This window comes from Mus musculus, chromosome 10 (genome assembly GCF_000001635.26).
Source record: "Mus musculus strain C57BL/6J chromosome 10, GRCm38.p6 C57BL/6J".
Taxonomy (NCBI): Eukaryota; Metazoa; Chordata; class Mammalia; order Rodentia; family Muridae; genus Mus; species Mus musculus.
This window is the reverse complement of record NC_000076.6, coordinates 69,107,150-69,129,872: the sequence shown is the minus strand read 5'-3', so window position 1 is coordinate 69,129,872 and position 22,723 is coordinate 69,107,150. Positions and strand designations below refer to the sequence as shown.

General features: G+C 42.6%; 1 long non-coding RNA gene across 1 annotated transcript; it reads right to left on the bottom strand.

The window, feature by feature from the left end:
* Positions 1 to 12,429: 12,429 nt before the first annotated feature.
* Gm40684 lies at positions 12,430 to 17,421 on the bottom strand. Its single transcript, XR_871807.1, has 4 exons — positions 17,227 to 17,421; positions 15,509 to 15,607; positions 14,363 to 14,708; positions 12,430 to 12,505 (listed from the first exon to the last, which is right to left on the bottom strand). It is a non-coding gene; the product is annotated as a predicted gene, 40684 (long non-coding RNA).
* Positions 17,422 to 22,723: the final 5,302 nt, after the last annotated feature.

The following is a 22,723-nucleotide window of genomic DNA, read 5'->3' as shown; positions in this document are numbered from 1 at the left end:
TTTGCCTCGTGCACTAGCAGGGGTGTGATTTTTGCCAGCTGCAGAGAGTTTAATTCTGGGGTCTCTCAAGAGGATATAAATGGGAGAACCTTGAGAGGGCCTATGGACGCTGCTGCTCTTCCTCCTGCTGCTGGTCCATCCTGCTGCTGTGTTTGCTGCATTGCTGGGCTGATAGATATTCTGGCGATGGAGACTGGATCTGTCTCCAAGTAACCCACTTCCCCTAACCAGCAGGAAGTAGCCAATAGATGTCTAAGTCCACCTTTCCGTCTAACTTTTTCTCTCTCCTACCTAGTGTTGGGAGGTTGGAAGGGATTAGGAGGGAATAGGAGTTGGAAGAGAGATAGAGACATATAAACTCAATAAAATATCCCTAAAAATGTTCCTACATATTATCTCCAATGAGGTAGAAGGAGATGATTAACATTTGAGATTGTTTTTTCACAGACATTAGCAAGCCTATGTATATACACACATGAGATAAAAATGACCTCTTCTTCTTCTTCTTCTTCTTCTTCTTCTTCTTCTTCTTCTTCTTCTTCTTCTTCTTCTTCTTCTTCTTCTTCTTCTTCTTCTCCTCCTCCTCCTCCTCCTCCTCCTCCTCCTCCTCCTCCTCCTCCTCCTCCTCCTCCTCCTCCTATTTTGAAAGGGATCTCGTATCCCAGTCTGGCTTCAACCTCATTATGTAACTGATGATGTATTTGATCTTCTGTTCTCTCTGTCTTTATCCCTAGCACCAGGGCTGTAGGGATTGCAAACGTGCATCCCTACATCTGGTTTTGCATTGGTTCTGTGTGTTGTGCCAGCATGCTACCAACTCAGCTACAACCCCAGCAGATCCCTAACTTCTGAAGAGTCCCAGCACCAACCCCTTCTCCTGACACTAGAAAGAAATGCATAGCAGGGCACACATTTCCATGAACCAAAGTCAAGTTCTTTACCCAACCCTTTATAGAGTCCATTGCTAGATAACAAACAAAACTAATAACAACAAATAGCAAAACGGAAAACCACCAGGAGAAATCCATTCATGGTCATCTGAACACCTATCACATAGAGCCACAGACTTTCAGGACCTGTGCCAGAAGCACAAGGGTAGTCCAGACTCTAATTCTTTCCCAGGGACACTGACATCATCCTTGGAATTCTGACAGCATCCCTGTGGGGGTTCTGGCGACCCTTGGTGGAGGTTTCACAGAGCCTGCTGGCAGCCTGTGTACGCAGCTAGGCCAGGCTGGGTCCCAGAGGTGCACCAGGTATGAGGTGATGTGAAGAGGCTGTGTTGGGTATTAGGAAGTAGGAGGGTATATATGTGGAGATGTGCAGGAATGTGAAGAGATATTTAAGGGTATGAAGGTTTGCAATGGCGTGGCATGGTCTCTAGGCTCTGCTGTAGCTGTGGGTGCACTGGAGAGGTCCAATGACTATGCCAACCTGTCCCCATAGTGCTGAGGCTCCAAGTCTCAACTCTCAGAGGTGAGGCTGGTACAGAGCCTTCCTAATACCACCTGCCTTTGTGACTCTCTGCCATCTCTGAATCAGAATGACCTGGATCTCCACCCCTTCCAGCCTGTTATGTCTCCTCTGGCTATCACTCCTCCCCCACCATGTCTCAAGTCTTTGAGCCCCGTAAGCCCTGACTCCAGCTCAGCAAGTTCCAGAGCTTGTGACCCTTCCCTGAGGAGGCCATAAGACAGAGAGCCCTAGGTTTGTGTCTCCAGTGCTTATCTGTGGGATCCCTGGGCAACCAGGCAAGGGCACAGTTCTATCCAAATTGAGTTTGGAGAAAGTTCTGGTGGAATTACCTACCAACCACCTTTCCCTTGAAGCCGAGAAAGGTTCAGTGATTCCATCTTGTGCTCTGTTGCTTGGGGTTCTGTGGTCCATTGCTATTGCAGCCTTATGCAAGTGCATCCTGTGGTCCCCCAGCCTAGTAACCATTCAGTAAGAGCCCCCAAACCCCTAATTCTAAGTGATAAACTAGGGGTTTGAGAGATGGCTCATGGTCAAGAGTGCTCACTGCTCTTGCACAGGACTGGGGTTCTGTTCTCAGAACCCACATCAGGGAGCTTACCGAACCACTTGTAACTCCAGCAGATCCCAGGCCCTTTGCTGACCCCCAAGAGTGTGTTCACCCTGATGCACGTAAACCCACAGCGGGCACACGCACATGCACATAACTATTTTTACAATGTAAGTTTTTTATTTACTTTTTCATTTTTCAGAATAATATAATTATGCTTCTCTTTTCTTTTTCTGCCCTCTGAACACTCCCATATACCTCTTTCAAATTCATGGCCTCTTTAAAATAAACAAAACAAAACAAAACAATCCCTTTTTAAAAAGTAGTAGAGATGGACACCCTGTTTGTTCTCTGTGTCACACTAAGGCTGGTGGAGTGACTACAGGTTTAAGTGGGCAACACTGTGCACTTTGTCATTTTTTAGACCTTTTCATCACCACCTGAAGGAGAAGCAGAGACAGGAGGCAAGAGGATCCGTATGAAGAGCTTTTAACGACAGCTGTAAAAGTTTACGAGTGAGCACAACTACAGTCACTGAAGAGCCTAAAATCATCTTAGCCTGGCTCTTCAGCTTCACTGCTTCTGCTTGGATGACGAGTGTCTGCCGCACCTATTCCTGCCACAGCCATCACGAACCAACAAGAATTATCGCCAGTAGAGGTGGTGCATGCCTGTAATCCCAGCATTTGTGTGGCCGAGGTATCCAGATATGATGTCATATGTACCCTGATCTGATATCATATGCTTGTTATGCACTTATCTCTTCTTCTTACTACTTAAATACATCATCATCATTATCATCATCATTATTATTATTATCATCATTATCATTATTTCTGGTTAGGGTTTTGATGTAATGTAGCCCAGACTGGCCTTGTCCAAACCACAGCAATTTTCACCAGGAAATTTTGGTGACTCCATTTTCAGAGGGAATTCTAAGTCCCAGTTTTGTTATGACAAACATCTCATTCTTCCTGGGCCACTTAGACATGTGGAAAAGACAGGCCCCCCTTCCTTTAGCCTTCTTACTCTTGATCATGTCCCGGTGGTTAGTTACCCATGCAGCAAGCAGGTAGGTGTGTCTAACCTTCAGACATTGCAACAGTTGTCCATTACAAAGTTCATCTCAGGAACCACACAACAGAGATAACCCAAACTCTCCTAACATTTCAAGTATGTCTGTGATTCTGTGTTGGGCTGCATTCATAGCTATCCTTGGCTGCATGGTGTCTGTCCTCCAGTTGCAGGTTGGATGTCTGGTTGAGTAACTTATTGAAACTATTGTATGAACTCCTGTTGACCGTCTGCCCTAAGGAACACACAGTGACCTCCCACTGCTCTCCAACAAGATACAAAGTTGACAACCAAGGGCCCCTCTCACACCTGCAGCAGTCTCTCTGGCTTCTCCATCCTCTTCAATGCCACTGCTCCCTGGTGTCTATAGCTATCCCTTCCAATTTTTTTTTCCTTCCGGAAAAGCCATGCCTTTTCCTATTCTGAAAGAGCCCATGCTCCTGGGCCTTCCCGAATTAATTTTGGTCCCCTTCCCCCATTTTTTGTTTGCTTGTTTGGTGGTAGCCCATGTTAGGCAAGCACTCTACTACTGAGCTGTATCTCCTGACATGTTTTCATTTTTGAGACAGACATTGCCCATTGTTGAGTGTCCATTTTCTCTGGGAAATGGCTGGATATGATACACATGCCATCTTGAATCAGAGTGGTGTGATTGGGAATACAAAGTCCCCAGGAGCCTGGGTCTGCTTACCTTTCCTTTCAGAGTTTCAAGGGGGCTTGAGGAGGCTCATGAGGCCCGCCCTCTTCCTCTTGTCTCCAGTGTTATGGGAATAGCCAGCCACTGCTCTGGGTAAGACTCGTAGTTTCGTGATGCACAAGTTGTCCAGGGGACTCTTCAGTGACTCTGTCAGCTTTTGTTGTTCATGAGAACTCCCCATTAGTACAGCTACTTCTAAGTTGCTCAGAGAGCTTTCTAGTTGTGTAGCTGCTCCTAGTCACCCATGTTCCTGTAATTTACTCCAGTGAACTCATTGGTTTGCCAAGCTGACCTTGTAATCCTTTCCTAGGTCTCTTGGTACCCTCTGGCCTTGAATTCCCTTCATACCCCAGGTAGGCCTTGTTCTCAAAATCCCCCTGCCTGTGCTTCTAGAGATGCCACACTCATCTTAGCTTCCCTTTAATGTGCATATGCATATGCATTTACACACATGCACATATATACATGATCACACACACACACACACACACACACACACACACACACACACACCTATGCACACACAGTCTGTGATTCCTGTAGAATGAGAGCAACAATCTGGATATGATGCCTGTTACAGAGAAGGTGCTCTGATACTTGTCAAAAGCTAAAAGTGTGTCTCCAACGGGTCCCTTACAGATGGCTATATTTGGAGATAAGGCCTTTGTGGAAGTAATAAAGATTGGTGAAGATTGTGAGAACAGGACCCTGTGTGAAGAGACATCAGTATGAATACCCAGTCTCTGGCATTCAGTGACAGCAGCTCAGGTGGTCCAAGACAAGGCCCAAAGATCGAAAGAGCAGGAAGGAGCTCCACTGCTCTCCTTAACATCTAGGTGACAGCAGGCAGAAGGATTGCTGGTTAATTTTTAGGTCACAGGGGCAGCTGAGTGGCACAATAGTGACCTTTAATCATTAAGTAAGTTTTGGTAGCCCCTCCCAGAGTAACCCAAGCTTTAAGGTTAATCTTATCTTGACCTGAGAATAGAACAACCATTTGCTACGAACATGCTAACACATTGTACCAATTCTCTCAGTGGTGCTTTCTGAGGTCGTGAATGGCTGGTGGTGCTCAGAGGACAAAGAATGAGCAAGTCACCATGGTGAGAAAGGGGATTTTCTAAAGAAGCTCATCCACTAAGCTTCCTAGAAGTTCCCACTGGTCTCCCTGAAGGATTGACAGACATCTGTGTGCCCAGCTCATAAGTGAACAGATTGGACGTGGCAGGTAGTCCCTATGTTATCATCCACAAGAGCTCAAGCAAGGTATGAGGAAGAAATACCAGTGCTTCCATGTATATTCCTTATCACAAAAGAGAATGTTCCCAAATATTCACCCATAGGCATGATGTTTTTGTGCCTTGTGTAAAGGTTATCTTTGGATTCTTCAAATGTTGATTTCGCTACCCTCATATCTAGTTTCTGGTTTCTGGTTTCAGTCTGGGTGTGGCATTGTGATGCTTACATCTAGAATCTCCTGTCTCAAGTTTGTGTAAGGAATTCTGATCATTATTTTCTGCCTTGTCAATAAATGCTGATCATCCAATGGCTGGGTAGAAGAGAGAATAGGGCTGAAACTTCCACCTGCCAGGTGAGAGAAAGAAAGGGAGAGGGAGAAAGGGAGAGAGGGAGAGAACAAAACGTGAGAAGGAGGGTCTGAGAAGATACCATGGGAAGAAATATCTGAAGAGCCAGATCAATAAATGCCCTGATATTGTGATAAAAGCTTATAAATAAATCTTGAGTTCTCTGTGTGCTTATCATGGACAAGCAAAACTAAAGAAATACAGCCACTGACTTAATCCACTGTTTACACTCATATTAAAATAATTAATTTTACATTCACCTTACACCAGGACACCAGCAGCCTCGCTAGCTGAGGGTCAGCTGATATTTTGCTTTTCTGTTTTGGCAGCTCTTGTAGAGGAAGGCTGGGAGCTTCCCCTCACAGACCTGGGTGGGTTAGTGTATGTTAACGTATGGGGTCTTTATATGTCATTCATTTCCCTTCTGTTGTGTCTTACATGTTTATGCATGTTCACTTATGGGATTGAAAATTATATTTTCTAGTTTTAACTATACTGGAGTTCACAAAGTAAAAAAAACGTATTGGGGCCTGGGTGGGCATGGTTAGAGGAGAAGCTAACACTAAGACAAGAATAAGCACCAGTATGATATTGGTGAGGTGGACACATTTTCTTTATCCTGAGTCTTACCTGGAGTACACATGACTCTACCAGTATTCTGTTTACCATAGTTTAATGAGACATCAGTAATCTCTTTCCACTGAAATAGGTAATTTGAAACACAAATTCACATTAAGAGCATTACCCTGACTTTAAGTATATATTGTACTTTGAGATGCACTAAAGGGGGTAGGAAGCAGGAAAAAAAAAACAGAGACTGAAAAATATGATTTAAATCTTTAACTAAATCATTTTTTTTTGTTTTTTGTTTTTGTTTTTGAGACAGGGTTTCTCTGTGCAGCCCTGGCTGTCCTGGAACTCACTCTAAACCAGGCTGGCCTTGAACTCAGAAATCCTCCTGGCTCTGCTTCCCAAGTGCTGGGATTAAAGGCACACACCACCACTTCCTGGCTATGAAATAATTTTAAATCAGTTTTATCCATATGTGTTTTGTCATGTACACTGGCAGATGCAATAAGAAACTTAACTGATCAGTTAATGAATACACATATTGGAGATAGATGATGAGCATTTTGAAATGATGGATTCTCTTCTCCGAGTAGTTTGGCTATTCTATAAATCACTGTTTTTCATGTACATGGATGAAAGTAGTTAGACCATAATACCATCCTGACAAAAGAATAATATCAATATCAATAGTAATCCATCAAACAATCCTTTTTGATTATAGAACAGCTAGTACATGTCTGGATGTTTCTACAACCTTCTCTGCTCTTTTGCTTTTTGATGATTCCACCATTTCAAGGGTTAGCTTCTCATTGTATTTAGTGTATGTTTTAGTCAAGGTTCTATTGCTATGAAAAGATACCATGACTAGGGCAACTTATAAAAGGAAGCACTTATCTGGGGACTTGCTTACCCTTCCAAAGGATTAGTTCATGACGCTTCATGGGGGGGGGGGCAGCAGACAAGCAGGCTCGGTGCTGCAGCCTGTAGGTGAGGACTTATATCTTATTCACAGCAAAAGAAGGAAGAGGAGGAGAAGGAGGGAGAGAGGGAGAGAGGGAGAGAGAAAGAGAGAGAGAGAGAGAGAGAGAGAGAGAGAGAGAGAGAGAGAGAGAGAGAGACTTGAAATACACTAGATGAAGCTTGGGGAGTGTGATGGTTTGTATATTCTTGGACCAGGGAGTGACACCATTTGGAGTGTGTGGCCTTGTTGGAATAGGTGTGACCTGGTTGGAGTAGGCGTATCACTGTGGGTGTGGGCTTAAGACTCTCACTCCAGTTGCCTGGAAGTCAGTCTTCCATTAGCAGCCTTTGGATGAAGACATAGAACTCTCAGCTCCTCCTGCACCATGCCTGCCTGGATGCTAACATGCTCCCACCTTGATGGTAATGGACTGAACCTCTGAACCTGTAAGCCAGCCCAATTAAATGTTGTTTTTTTTATAAGACTTGCCATGGTCATGGTGTCTGTTCACAGCAGTAAAACCCTAACTAAGACAGAAGTTGGTACCAGGAGTGGGTATTGCTGTGATAGGCCTGGCCATACTTTTATTTGAAAGAATGTGGATTTTGGGACTTTGGATTTGGAAAGCAGTGGAATACTTTAAATGAGGCTTAATGGGTCATCCTAGTAGGAATATGGAAGACTTAGTTGCTGGGAGTAATTTGAACTGTGTTGACCTGGCCCAAGAGATTTCAAAGGAGAAGAATTTCAGAATGTGGCATAAAGACTGTTTTTGTGGTATTTTGGTGAAGAATATGGCTACTTTTTGCCCTTGCCTGAAAAGTCTGCCTGAGGCTAAGGTGAAGAGACTCAGATTAATTGCATTGGCAAAGGAAGTGTCAAAAAAGCTCAGCAGAGACTTTGTTCTCTGGTTAAGTCTCACAAAGAGAAGTTTGAACAAGCATAGCAAGCTTAGAAAGGCAAAATATAAAATATATGGTTCAAGTATTAAAGGCATACCAGGAAGTGAAATGGAGCAAAATCCTGTGTTCTAGGAAATAATAGATTAAGGGAGTGGGACCTTGGGGCAAGATCCTACCCAGCTGAATTTAGATTCAGGCATGGTGGTACACACCTTTAATCCCATGAGACAGGCATGCTGATCTCAGCATTCAAGGTCAATCTACAGAGCAAGAACCAGGATAGCCAAGCTTAGGCAGTGAAGGATTTACAAAACATAAAGCTAGTAATAATGTAATAGTACAAGGGGATCATGTTCTAGTTCCTGTAAGCAGCAGAACTCGGCAGCTTCAGCCATGTGGCTCTGGCTCTAGAGTTAAGAATGGAAGGAACGACTGGGACAATTGATGCTGGTTAGCTGGAGCTAAGACATTAGCAATGATTAAGAAGAGACCAGTATCACTGAGTTTAAATCTGGGAGTTGTTTTCTGGGAGCACAAAGAAGCTGTGTTCCAGAGATAGCCAAGGTTGTACCTCGTGCTGCAGCTGGACTTGGTAATGTGTAAGAGTCACCCAGGTGGTACTGGTTTTGAAGGCATGAAGGTGTCATGAAGAACAGCTGAGGCTTGGCACTGTGAGAGGTCATGGAAGGCCATTGGAGAAGGTGTAGCCTCAGCTGTAGTTGATGGTCCAGGACTGAAGGGGTCAGGCAAAGGATTTGATGCTTGGCACCATGAAGAGAGCCTATGAGAGGCTATTGGTGAAGCCTAGTTGGAGTGGAACACCCCAGTGTATTGGAGGTGTCAGTACCATGGGATGATCACCAAGAACAGCAGCCGTCGCGAAGTGGATCAACCTGAGCTTAGAATGCTACAGAGGGCAGAGCTGGAGAAGTGATGCCAGCCCTTAGGAGGAGTCCAAAAGATCAAGTGGAATCCCAGACACTGAAACAAGAAGCTGTAACATTGCCTTGGAGACTCAAAGATGTTAAAGATGCCAGAGCCATGGGATACATGCTGAGCAAAGCTGTTAACAGTGAGTAGAACTAGCCCAGGAGAAAGCAGTTTGTTACAGCCAACAAAGATGAAAAAGGAATGGAGATCTGAAGACTGCTTTGACATCAGCCATGGAGATGCAGAGTTTTGAGTTTGCCCAGCTGGTTTCCTGCCTTGCTTTGGAGATTACAGTTATGCTATGTTTAAGTATGGCCCCCATAGACTCATGTTTTTGAACAAGTCTATGAGGACCAGGGAGTGGAATGTGATGGTTTGTATATTCTTGGACCAGGGAGTGACACCATTGGAGGTGTAGCCTTGTTGGAATAGGTGTGATCTAGTTGGAGTAGGTGTGTCACTGTGGGTGTGGGTATAAGATCCTCACCCCAGTTGCCTGGAAGTCAGTCTTTCACTAGAAGCCTTTGGATGAAGACATAGAACTCTCAGCTCCTCATGCACCATGCGTGCCTGGATGCTGCCATGCTCCCACCTTGATGGTAATGGACTGAACCTCTGAACCTGTAAGCCAGCCCAATTAAATGTTGTTTTTTATAAGACTTGCCATGGTTATGGTGTCTGTTCACAGCAGTAAAACCCTAACTAATACAGGGAGCCTTATGGAAGAGTTGGGAGAAGGACTGAGAAACCCAAAGAGGATAGACTCCATAGGAAGACTAATGGAGTCAACTAACCTGGACTCTTGGTGCTCCTAGAGTCTGAACCACCCACCAAAGAGCATACACAGGCTGGACATATAGGCCTCCTGAACATATGTAGCAGATGAGCAGCTTGGTCTTCATGTGGGTCCCCCAACAGTTGGAGCAGGGGTTCTTCCTGAGTCTGTTGCCCACCTGCCTGTGGATCTATTGTGTTGCTGGAAATGACCTGCCTTGTCTGGTCTCAGTGGGAGAGGAAGCACCTGGTCATGCAACGACTTTTTGGGGTGGGGTGGGGGCGGGGTAGTGTGGGGCTAACACTCAGAGGGGACTCCCCTTTCATAAAGGAGAGTGAAGGGTGGAATGGGGGGGAGGATCTGCATGAGGGAGTGTTGGGAAGAGACAGGGGCTGATATTGGGATATAAAGTGAATAAATAAAAAGATGTTTCAGTTAAATAAAAACACATTTATAGAGTAAAAAAAAGCTACATCGAATGTTTCTCCTCTGCACTTCAAGAATAATCCTATTTATTCTGGAAGTTACTCCAGTTCCTTTGTTTCCATCTGCATTCCAATTCCTTGCCCTAGACTTAGGTTTTAAGCTTGTTAGCCCCATTTCTTACCATCATTCCTCACAAGCCAGAGAACATTAGGGGTTATGCCCTGACTTAGCAGCGAACACTGGTGGTATTTGGTTATGGTCTTCCCTCTGTAACTTTGATATTTTTCTCTCTCATTCCTGGCAGCTGTAGTGTGGAAATGTGCCAAAAGGCACTTGGAGGTTTATTTATAGTTTGTACAAATGCAGTTTGAAAATTCTATAGCCAAACTCAGGTGTTTCATTTTCATATTAACAATTTCTTAAAGTCTGAAAAATCATCTTGGGTTCTTGGTATTTTTTTTTAACAGCACTGTGCCTTCTTTATTACAAAGGAAAACACTGAGTGGTCACATCCCATCTCCAGAAAGTCTAAACAGATGGTTTGTGTCCATGTGGGCATCATCTATTTTCCTTTCCATATAAGAAGACAAGCCTTTGATTATAAAGGTTCTCTTTGTATGGTCTGCTCGGTCCGTGGTGCCCAATAGATTATTTTATGGTGCTGGTGTTTTAATTTTCCATTTAAAGCATGCTTTGTGTGTTGCAAGGGAGGATGCTGTGATTTACTGCAGTAGTCATGTGGAATTCTGGAGACTTAACCTGAGAGTGTCAACATGAGAGGGATATTTGACCATGGGAGCTAGCCCAAGCCTGAACAGATGGACCTATAAATACCACGAAGTATCAGCTTGTTAAAATCTGATCCTTTCTCTCCCACTATTCTAGTACTTCCTGGGATGGAGTAATTGCTTAGGGAGCTGGTGGCCTTTCTGCCTAATGTATTCATATGCTTCTTGACTCTTTTTCCACCAGCATCGAGGGGAGGAATGTATCGCTGGTGCTTTAAAAAGCTTATGTTACAGGTGGACCACTTCTCTTAAAGTGTGGCTCCAGCTGCACTAATGACTTAACTCTCTTATTGTAGGGACAGGCCTTGCAAGAATGGCTGTGGTCTCTCACCATTGCTGCAGATCATTCATTCATTTTGACTGCAAAGACCAATGCTCATCCCTGACCCTGTACCTGTCAGCTTGCAATGTCTCATGCTATTCTGTTTTATTCTGTAGCTGTGATAGAACACTCTGATCAAAACAAAAGCTGCTTAGGGCATGAAAGGGTTTATTTCAGCTTCTAGGTCACAGTTTATCATGAATGGAAAACTGGACAGGAACTAGAAGTAGAAACTCCGGGGAATATTGTTTGCTGGGTCACACATAGGCTCCTTTTAGTTACCTTACTTATATTAACCAGGACCAGCTGCCTAAGGAATGATTCCACCCTCAGAGGGCAAGACCTGATTCCCTGGAACTGGAGCTCTAGATGGTTATGAGCAGTTACCGTGTGGGGACTGAAGCCCAGGGGCTCAGTAAGTGCTTCCAACTGTTGATCTGTCTTTCCAGCCCCAACCTCCAAATGTTTTAATCTGATCCTTTCTACAAATATTTTACAACACAGGACTGAAGAATTTGTTTTGTTTAATTTCAAATCTCAGGTTATGGTACAAATTTTCATTCTCAAACACAAAATCACTGTGGTGGTTTGAATAAAAATGACCCCCATTGGCTCATATATTTGAATGCTTAGTCAGCAGTTAGTGGCACTATTTGAAAGGATTAGAAGGATTAGGAGGTGTGGCCTTGTTGAAATAATGTCAGGGGGTGGAGGTGGGTAGGCTATTTGATTTAAAATGCCTGTACCTACCTCAATCTCTCTCTCTCTCTTGGCCTGAAGATCAGGATGTAGCTCTCAGCTACTTCTCCAGCACTGTGCATGGAGCCATGTGTGCTGTGGTCTCTGCCATGATGATGATGAACTAAAAACTCAAAAACTGTAAGTAATCCCTAAATTAAATGCTTCCTTTTATGGGTTAACTTGGTCATGATGTCTCTTCCCAGCAACATAACAGTGGTTAGACAATAACATGTCCTTAAAGCCAAATCTGAACCCAAAACTTCCATGATTAAATCTTTTCTGGAATGCATGTATGTTGGGGCTGAGGGAGACATTTAACCTTTCTGCTTTTATCTTGTGAAAAATCTGTAAGGTAGAACAATTTGAAGGACTGAAAAAATAGTCTAAATTTTGGTGTCATTCTGGACTATTTTAATTCCCTTTTTACCCATGTGTGGTTTTAAAGCAGCCTCATGGTAATTTACTCGTAGGGTCTCTGAGGGAATAATGAATTGTCTCAGCCCGTGTTTTAGAAGGAGATAAATCCAGTTATGGTAAAGGAATGGACACTCACACAGTATCACAGTAAAAGCTCATTTCTTTCTCATGCAAAGACCCCATGGATCTGAGAGACTTCTCTTGGAGGTAAGCATCCTTGAAGTGACTGGTTGACTGAGATCTTTTCATTTTGGGGTCTTTCAACCTCAGTCAAGAAATCTCCACCTTGGTCGCTGCAACAGAGGAAGGGAATTGTAAGGGACATTTTCATTCTTCGTTTTTGAGAAGTGAAGTCCATTAATCCCGATTACATTTCATAGGGCAATGCTAGGCCACACAGTCCCAAGTCCATGAGGAGATGAGATATTATGTATGCCTTGGAAGGACTGAAAACCCTGAGACAAATATAGGCTAGCTGTATCTATTATTCTCTTGAAACCAAGGCTTTATGAGCAAAGGATTTATCTCAGAGCTCAAAGGAAACTTGACACATGTATAAATGCTAACCTTTACATCTGGATTATTGGCCTCTGGGAAATCCTTGAGTCTCAAAGATAACTCAAACGTTGGGTCTAGACACATTGTGGCCATGTGCATTTTCACGATGTCATCTTTTGTTCTTCTACTTTCCTCTGAAAGTTGTCTCCCTACCTCCTTCTCTAACATCTCCACTTGGGAATGGCCTCCAAAGAAGCAGCCAATTTTGGTCATTTCATGGTGTGCTGCAGTGATTGCCCTAAGTAGTGACTGCATCTCAAACATGGCCAGACTCACGTTGAGGATGAAACCTGCCTAACTACTGTTTTTTGAGTATTTATTTTTTTTAAGGTCCAGAAGAATCACTTTGCATGGTGCATTCTTAGAGTTCACATCAGACATAAAAACAGGAGTAGTGACATTTACTTTACAGTTACCTATTTGCTTTGGTGATGCTCTTATTAGGTCTACTAATGGGAATGCTATGCTCATTTTAATGGAAGGATCCGATGCATAGAATTCTGTGTTGTAAGCATCATTATTTCTCTGCTCTATTCAACCATGGCCAAATGGCTCACAACATGACCAATGGTTAATTTTAAGAAAAAAAATTTTTTTTAACAAGTTAATTATCTGCAATCCTTGGAGCATATGGTTCTTTCTAAGGTCAGTGACTTGTTACACATTCCCTAATGGTGTAAACCATGGTAATGAATAATGTGTGTACTACATTTTTTTTTTTTTGCTCATTGTTGGCAATTGAATGCAGGGCCTTACATGTTCATTATTATTTTTCTTAACAAACAGGATTTGTATATAATTCAGCACACAGTATGACATCTACACTGTGAAATGATTACTGCAGCGAAGTTAATCAACACCAATCACCTCACATCGATACACTTTCCTGATGTACTTTTTAAAACAAATTTCAGGTATAAAAAAAAAGTAGATTGTTATTATAGCCATCAAATTGAATAGCAGATAACCCAAATTTACCAATCTCATAACTGGGAGAGATGTGTATAGCCAATGTCTCCCCATTTCCTACACTCTATATCCCCTGAAAATTACTGTTCTGTTTTTTGATTACATATATATGAAATTTAAGATTTATTTAGTTTTATTTTGTCTGTGGTGTGTTTTGTCTCCACGAATGTCTGTGTACCAAATGCATGCAGTACTCGCAGAGGTCAAAAGAGGGTCTTGGATTCTTCAGGAACTGAGACAGTTGTGAGCCATCATGTGGTTGCTGGGAATTGAACTCAGGTCCTCTAGAAGAACAGTCAGTGTTCTTAACCACTGAGCCATCTCTCCAGCTCCACATTCTACTTTTAATGACATTTTTACTGCTTTTGTGATGAACTATCTAAGAAACACAACTTGAGGGAGGAAGCACTTCATTTTCCCACAGGTTCCATCATGACAATGAGGATACTGCAGAGAGAAGCCACACTTATCATGGTATCCAGGCAGTGCGGACACCACACAGGAAGTGGGAGGGCATAGGCCCCAATGACGGTCCCTAGAAATTCATTAGTCAATGTTCCCTGACAAAACAAAGGTAATTTAATGAATATAAATTACACTGCGAATTTACTAGAGTGGCTTACATAGTCCAGGTTAGCCCTGTAATGGCCACCGTCCTGCTGGAGAGCCTGGGATCTCATTAGCTTCTGGGTCCTTGAGACTGGTTACCCAAGTCATTCTGGCCTGGGGATTCCCAGAGAACAGTAGGTCTTCAGTCTCTGGGGGAAGGCTGAAGAATCTGGGTTCTAAAGTGAAGGATGGCAGCCTCGGAGTAGCTGTCCTCACCAGCAGGCATTGAAGGCAGTCAGGCAGAAGCAACAGCTTTACTTCAGGTGCCACACACCAGGGGTTGGGGGAGATGTTCTTTTCCCTTCAGTTGATCCCCCCAAGAAATACCCTCATAGGCCAGAGCAGGCCTCTTAGTTGATTCTAGATACAATCACAGATAATATTAATAAATACAACATTCTTTCTGCAACCTTTTAAGAAGGTCACCATATTATGAATCAATCAAGGGGTTAATCTATTGATAAGACCATGACTTTAGGATCTAATTGCTTCCTCAGATCCCAATAGCTGGTAATTAAACTCCTGATGAATGAGCCTATGGCAGACCTTAAATATTAAAACCACAGCACCATCTATTTTTGTTCTGTGTTTGGCTTATACTGCTTACTATAATGCCCCCTAGTTTAATCTGTTTTATGATACTGACAGGATTTCCCTGTCTTTTATGAGTAAGTAGTATTTCATAACACATGCCACATTTTGCTTATCCATTTGATGACAGAACATAGTTTATTGCCATATCTTGGCTGTCATGACTAATGCAAGGAGCAGAGGAGTGTTAAATATCCATTTGCAACATTGGCCTCACCTAGATGTGGTTTTGCTGGAACATATGGGAGATAACTTTTTAAAATTAAAACTTTTATTTTTACTTTATGTGTATGAGCCTGAGCATGCATATATATATTTACCCAAGCAAGCCAGAAGATGGCACTAGATCCCATGGAACTGGAGTGACTGACAATTGTGAGCCACCATGTGCATGCTGGGAACTGGGTGTTCCACATGAGCAGCAAGTGCTCTTAACTATGGAGCCATCTCTCAAACTCTGTATTTTTAATTCTTTGAGGAATCTTCATACTTTTTCTTTCTTAAAAAAGTAAATGCATCAATTTACATTCTTACCAATATTATTCAAATCTCTTTCATCAAACACTTACTGTCTCTGTCTTTGATACTTAGCCACTTCAGCAAATAAAAGATGAGATCTCATGGTGATTTTGCTTTGCATTTTCCTGAGTCTTGTATGAGGCCAACCCCTTTCACATAGCAAATCATGATAAGGATAGTACCAAAAAAAAAAAAAAGAAAAAAAAAAGATTGTAGGTCAGTTTTTGTTTGCTTGTTTGTTTGTTAGTTTGTTTTGATGAATACACACACCAAAATCTCTAACAAAATTTTAACGAATTAAATTCAGCATCACAGTAGCAGGTACAACGGGTTTCTGCAGGTACAATGGTTGGGTTTCTTGTCCGTGAAACACGATACCTCATGGAAGTAACTTATGGGAAGAAGGATTTATTTTGGCTTACAGTTTTAGGTAGTACAGTCCACCATGACGGGGAAGGTAAGATGGCCAGGGTAGCTTTGTCTGTAGTCGTGGGAGATGGGGAAGCAGAGGGCTCAGGTGAACTTGAGGATGGATACAGCCTCTAAGGTCTACACAAAGTGACTTATACCTGCCACTTTGATGTGAGCTATGTATCACATCTAAAATATCTCACAGATTTTAGAAACTGAGTCACCAGCTGGGAACCATGTTGGTGTTCAACAACATTATTTGTAGGGAAAATTTCATATTCAAAGGGTAGCAGAGGGATTTCATATTATGATCAAGTTGGACTGAACTCTGAGATGCCAGGAAGTTACAAGAGATGAAAAGAATAAATATGAATCGTGTGTTAACACAATAAAGAAGGAAGTCATACAAGCAACTCAAGAGGCCCGGAAAAGCATTTGGAAAAGCATTCAACATCGTTTTATTAAAATCTCTTAACAAATCAGGCGTAGAAGAAAGGTACCTCAAAATAACAATTTCTGAACCCAACAAGTTCACAGGCAGTAGAAAGTGAGAACACCACTTAATTTAAAAAAAAGTAGGTGCAAAGGCCTTAACATTTTCCTAAGGAAGACATAAACACGACCAACCAATATCATAAAAGGGCACTGGACATCACTGGTTATGGGGGATCTCAGGTCTGTGTGCCTCAGACAGCCTAGAATAGAATTCTAAGTGAAAAGGCAAGTTATTGATATATATATATATCTCCAGTCTATTCTCATATATATGAGAATAGACTGAGAAATATTTGACTATTCTTAAGACTAGACTTTATGAAACAGCAACATGAAGTTACTTTTGCCTCCACCCCCCAACCCCCCATAATGGCTAGGTGCTGACATTCATTCTCCACTATATTTTCTGAGCATGTCTTTCTCATTTAAACTGAAATGACTTTAAACTCAACCACTTAGGGTAAATGGGCTGGCCAGTAAGCTCAGAGACCCCTTTCTCGGCCTCCCAGACCTAGGGTAGTTGGTTGTTGGGTGCTGGGCGTGAGGAAATAAAGGGGTGGAAGACCCATGTCCCACCAGAGCTCTGCTAGACTGCCATGGGACCTCTCAGGCCATACAACACCGCTCCTGCCGGTGGGGAAGGCACAGTATTGGCTCTGACTCTCGAGCACCAGAGACCGCTGGGTACCATGGGAGAGCCAGTTTGGGGGTCCCTGGGCCTTACAGTGGCCAAGGGACGACTAGTTCTCACTCTCGGACATCCCACACTGCTGTATGTCACCAAAGAGCTGGGAATGGGCCCTTGGATGGATTCTAGCCCTGGGGTGGAAGGGAGGGTAGGGGGAAAGCTCTAGCAGGTTACCACAGTGATGAGAGTCTGGCTAGTTCAGGCAGGCAGCTTGGATTGGTGGCAGCTGTGGCTGGAGCACAGGAAGGCCTCCAGGCGGGAGGTTTGATGCTCTGCTCATTAGAGGGAAGCCTGGTCCATTGCTCCAGCATGGCGGATCTCGATGAGCAGAGATGGTCCATTGTCTGAAGGCATTTATTGTAGAAAGGCAGAGGGAGAGAGAAGGGAAGAGAAGTAGAAGCCGGCCATGGCCACATGAAGAGAGCGGGGAATGACACATGAAGAGAGGGGGGAATGAAAGGGGAGAAGGAGAGTGAGAGGCAAAAGACAAGGGGAGAGCAAGAGCGAGAGCGAGAGCGAGAGCGAGAGAGAGAGCGAGAGCGAGAGCGAGAGCGAGAGCGAGAGCGAGAGAGAGAGAGAGAGAGAGAGAGAGAGAGAGAGAGCGAGAGAGAGAGGAGGGGCGGAGGCAGCCTCCTTTGTAGTGGGCTGGGCTACCTTGCTGTTGCCAGGTAACTGTGGGGAGGAGCTTCCCTGGCTGTAGCCAGAATACCAGGAGCTTGGGACATTGTCTACATGACTGATAGTCACAGGATTATGGAGTTGAGAAGTTGATGTGGTGTCAGGTGCTTGTGTCTGGGAGCATAGCTTATGGTTCGTTCCCTTGTAGATTTTTCTACTGGGTCTCCCGAGTAAGCCTCGCTCGACCAGAACACATGGTCCAACAGTAGGTGTGTGGGACCACATCAAGCCTTTTTTTTTTTTTAACGTGGGTGCTCTGAATTGAACTCAGGTCATTGTGTTTACATAGTAACCACTGTATTGACTGAGCCATCTCCCAACCCGTTTTATTGTTTTTGTTATTAAAATACATAAAATAAATCAGCCTAAAAGATGAACTATTTGAAGCCATAGTTGGTAGTGTTTGGGTCTTCACTATGCCCAACCTTAGTACATTTTTAGTGTTGACTGAACAGTATGATCCATTTGTCCTGGTAACTTTTATGTTACCTCGTCACAAGCTAGAGCTATCTGAAAAAAGAGGGAACCTTAACTGAGAACATGCCTCCCTAAGATCCAGCTGTAGGACATTTTTCTTAATTAGTGAATGACTGGGGAGGGCCCAGCCCTAGTGGGTGGCACCATCCCTGGTCTGGAGGTCTTGGGTTTATAAGAAAGTGGCCAAGCAAGCCACAGGGAGCAAGTCAGTAAGCAGCATTCCTCCATGGCCTCTGCATCAGCTCCTGCCTCTAGGTTCCTGCCCTGCTTTAGTTGCTGCCTGGACTTCCTATGATGATGATCAGTGAGACAGAAGCATAACCCAAACAAAGCTGTTTCTCCCCAACTAGCTTTAGTCATGGTGTTTTACCATAGCATTAGTAACCCTAATTAAGTCAGCATGCTTTTCTCTAAAGATTATTTGGGTAAAATTCTCCTATATTCAAGGAAATTAATTTATATTTAAACTTCTGTAATTCATGATACAAATTTAAAAGCATCTTAATTCTTAAGGGCATATAATTTCAGCCTTACCTAATGAAAACAATAAATACTCCTGATTTGTAAGCTATCATTATAATATGTTGAACATCTTCTCGGAAGATTCACAGAACCTTTAAACATTGGGACAGCATTTCATTCTTGGAGTGATTTGTGTATTAGATTTTAACAAATGGAAAATAATTAAAAATATCATACTTTATACATTTGCCCTTTTTCGTTTTTACAAAAATAAACTCATGAAGAGATGAGATATAATAAGACACTATCAAAATCTTTGTGGCTAGATTTAAATTTAGTTTTAATCGGTTTTTAGGTCGGTTATCTTTTGGCAGCTGGAAAGATCTTTGATTAATCTTTGTGAAAAAGAAATTAAACTTTAAGCCTTATCTCCCAGAGAAAAGGCTGCTAAGGTGCTCAGTGCCTAAGCTCATTAACTCCCAGATTAATCAGTCGACATCAGCAAATTCACAGTTAGAATACAATGCTCATAACTGTGTAATCCGTACATTAGGCTCCAATTTGGTTTACCATTTTTTGCTAATTCCCGAATAGTAATGATTCATTGTAACCCCGAGAGCACAGAATTCCTCAAATGGAGATTTCAGTTTGGTCTCTTTACCTGTTTTGAGTGTTGAGATAGCACATCAGAGTGATCTGCGAATGAAACTGAAGAGCAAGTGCTCAAAGGCAGACAACTCGGGCCTTCCAGAAAGCAGTGGGCTCAGCAGCAGTCTCAGGCAAGACCTGGTGGCGAGGGATGAGTTCATCTGGGCTCCGTTCCCAGAACCCTCAGCTTTCCCTGGGAGAATGGCGTGAAGTTATTTTACCTGTCAAAGGCTTGATTTTTTTTTCTAAAAATATATTTACTTTCATTTATTTTAAATTTGTGAATGTAGTGTGTGTGTGTGTGTGTGTGTCTGTGTGTGTGTGTGTGTGTGTGTGTGTGTGTGTGTGTGTCTGTGTGTGTCTGTGTGTGTACATAGTATGTGGTTGCCTGCAGAGGCCAGAAGAGGGCATTGGATGTCATGAAACTAGAGTTACAGGCAGTAATGAGCCATTGAAGTGCAGGTTGGAAACCTCACTCCCATCTTCTGGAAGAGCAGCAGGTGCTGCCTAATTGCTGAGCCATCTCTCCAGTCCAATCAGCCTTGGTTTTTCTGTCAGTAAAATGGAGCTCTGTGAGTTTTTTCTATCATAGTCACATTGCAAACATCAGTGACATAACATGCCTTGTGACACTTCGTGGTCACTGTCATTTCGGCAAATGAACAATAAACCTTAGTTATTATTTTTACAAACATGACGATAGTATTTCCACAGTAAGTGGTTATTTGAATTCTTTGACAGTTATGTAGATAGGAATGTGTCCCTGCTTGAGTGTGTAGTCCTTGGATGAAGCCAATAACAGAAACATTAGGGGTGGCTCTCACAGTTTAAGTTTATTGCTAGGATTTATAATGCAAATATAAAATACCGCTTATAATAATGAAGATCCCCATGAAGAAATCATGTCTGTAATAATGGGTATAATTACAATGAATTAATGGTACCATTACGATTGTGATGGGAATTTAAAAAGCAAGTTAAAAATATTAACATTATGTATGTGTTAATCTAGATTGTTTATGCCAATACAGAGCCACGACTGTGGGAAAATTATTAGATAGCAACCAACAGATTTTTATTGTCTGAAAAGAACCCTGCATGGAAGGAAGCCAGAGAAATGGGCTTGTCTGAGAACAGCAGATACATCCAAGAAGAGATGTATCAGAGGAGCGTAGGACAGCCCACTGGAAGTCTATATTCTGGGTGCCTTCGACACCACATGGTGCGCTGGACGATTAAAAACCAACAAAGAATCTATTAAACTAACACAGAGATCATTTACATGCAGGCTGGTGGGGGGGCGCTGCTGAAGACACACCCCTATCCTGTGCATAAACGGAACCAGGAAGATACAAAGACAACACCATGATTGGTATTGCAACTGAAACTCCATAGTCCCGATGGAGGTAGATACGTTCGTTACAAACCGACCAGGTAGGAAGAAAGATGGAGTTACCTGGTATGAGTGGTTCTTTTAGGGAGGAAAATAAGAAATGAGGGAAGAGCAAAGTGATGTGAATTCAGAAATTAATTTTCCCAGATAACTTGTTCTAGATCTCTTACCATAATTTAGGGGAAAAAAACCCCTTGCTTTGTTACAGAACATTATTTCTTTTATTTGGTTTTTATTGGTTTTAATGCCACTTAACAGGAGTAGAAGACAGCATAAACTCACTGAAGAGACTTGTGGTGGTTGGGGGAATGCGGGGCAACAGATCTGACTCTTTAAAGCCTTGCAGGGGAGAAGGATGCCAGAGAGACTGAGAGGACCCGTCGGGCTACAGAAAATGTGCTTTGAAGTCTATTACAGCACACACACACACATACACACACACACACATGCACATACACATTTCAAATAAGCACTACCTTTCCCCATGAGGCCCAGGGCAATGATTTCTGGCTATTTTCAAAGATAATGTGATCTCACCCACTTAGGTTCTTATTACATAAGCAATGGCAATCCTCTATTATGTGTCCACATATCAAGCATTTATGGACAGTCAATTCTACCAGGCACCGGCCTGTAAAATGAGTTAACCTTTTATGGGTTTGGCAGTGTAGTAAAGGAAGATGTCACACTTTATTGTGGCTTTCTAGACTTGCCTCTGCTCTAGGGCTAGAATACGTAGGGGAGCATGTAGAGGAACAGGTATGAATGCTTAGCACAAGCCTAATTACTATTAAGGTTGGCTTAAAGACGATCCATTTGGAAGCACAGAGTTTTAGTCTCAGAGGCCTGGAGATTCGCTACCTCCATTGCATATGGAAAAAAAACTGTGTGAGGGGACGAATGATTGGCTCAGGGTACCAGGGTTGAATAGAGAGTTAAATTCGCTCCTCTGTATTTCAGCTCCAATTTGTTCTCCTTCTGATCAAGCCTGTTGTGTCAGGGGGAGGGGTGTTAATGGTTGATATAAATGTTTTATGGAGGGTTGGAGCCAAAGAACACATGGCTAGATTGCCGTTTAAAAGGGAAATACATGAATGATATGAGCACCTTAATGGAAGGTTCCGGATTAGAAGCAGATTAACTCTGCAAACATCTGCAAGGAGTGGGTTCGGCTTTATGAAGATACTGTCTTACAAGTGAAAGAGTCCATATCTGCTGTGACTTTGTGTGGACATGAAGAGTCGGAGGCAGATATACAGAGCCTATAGGAGATAATCTAGATCCACTTAGGGATGTTATCAATGGAGTTTTATTACTTGGCAAATTAAAAATCCATCAATAAGGATGAGTTAAAGTTCATCAGCCACTCCCTCAACATGTTTTTGGGTTATTTTTTTGTTTGTTTGTTTTTGTTTTTGTTTTTTTTTGTTTTTGGTCAGATAAAATATACAGATCTGTTAAACAGTTATTACTAAAATAATAGCAAGCTGATAACAGGGTCTGCTGTGCCAGAACATTCTGGAAGCTGAAACATTCAGATTAGCTGCTGGCTATGGAGAAGTTACTAAACTTCACCAAGCTCAACTTTCTCCATTTATAATGTGAAAGATACGTTAAGAGACCATTAAGAGGGCCCTGTAGCTTTAAAAACTCCGTCTTAGCCAGAGATGATATTTGCTCGCTGGAAAAGTGCCACGCAAACGGTTAGCTGAGCCATGCGTTCTACTTGATAAGCACTGGTAAATAAAGTCTCTGATAGGCAGGAAGAGAAAGAAAAAAAATGATAGCCCGCTCATTTTAATGAGTGCCCTGACAGCATACGAAATGGTTTATTATTAAACCATTCTACTAGTAGAGAAATTGGAAATATCACAATAAAAAATTTCAATTTTCCATTTCACTAACTTTATTGAATTGCCAAGGCATATAACAGCAGCCAGAGTTGATACATTAAGTGTGGATGTTTAAGAACAAAGTTAATATGTGATATTGTTGGTTTTCCTTTTAGTTCTT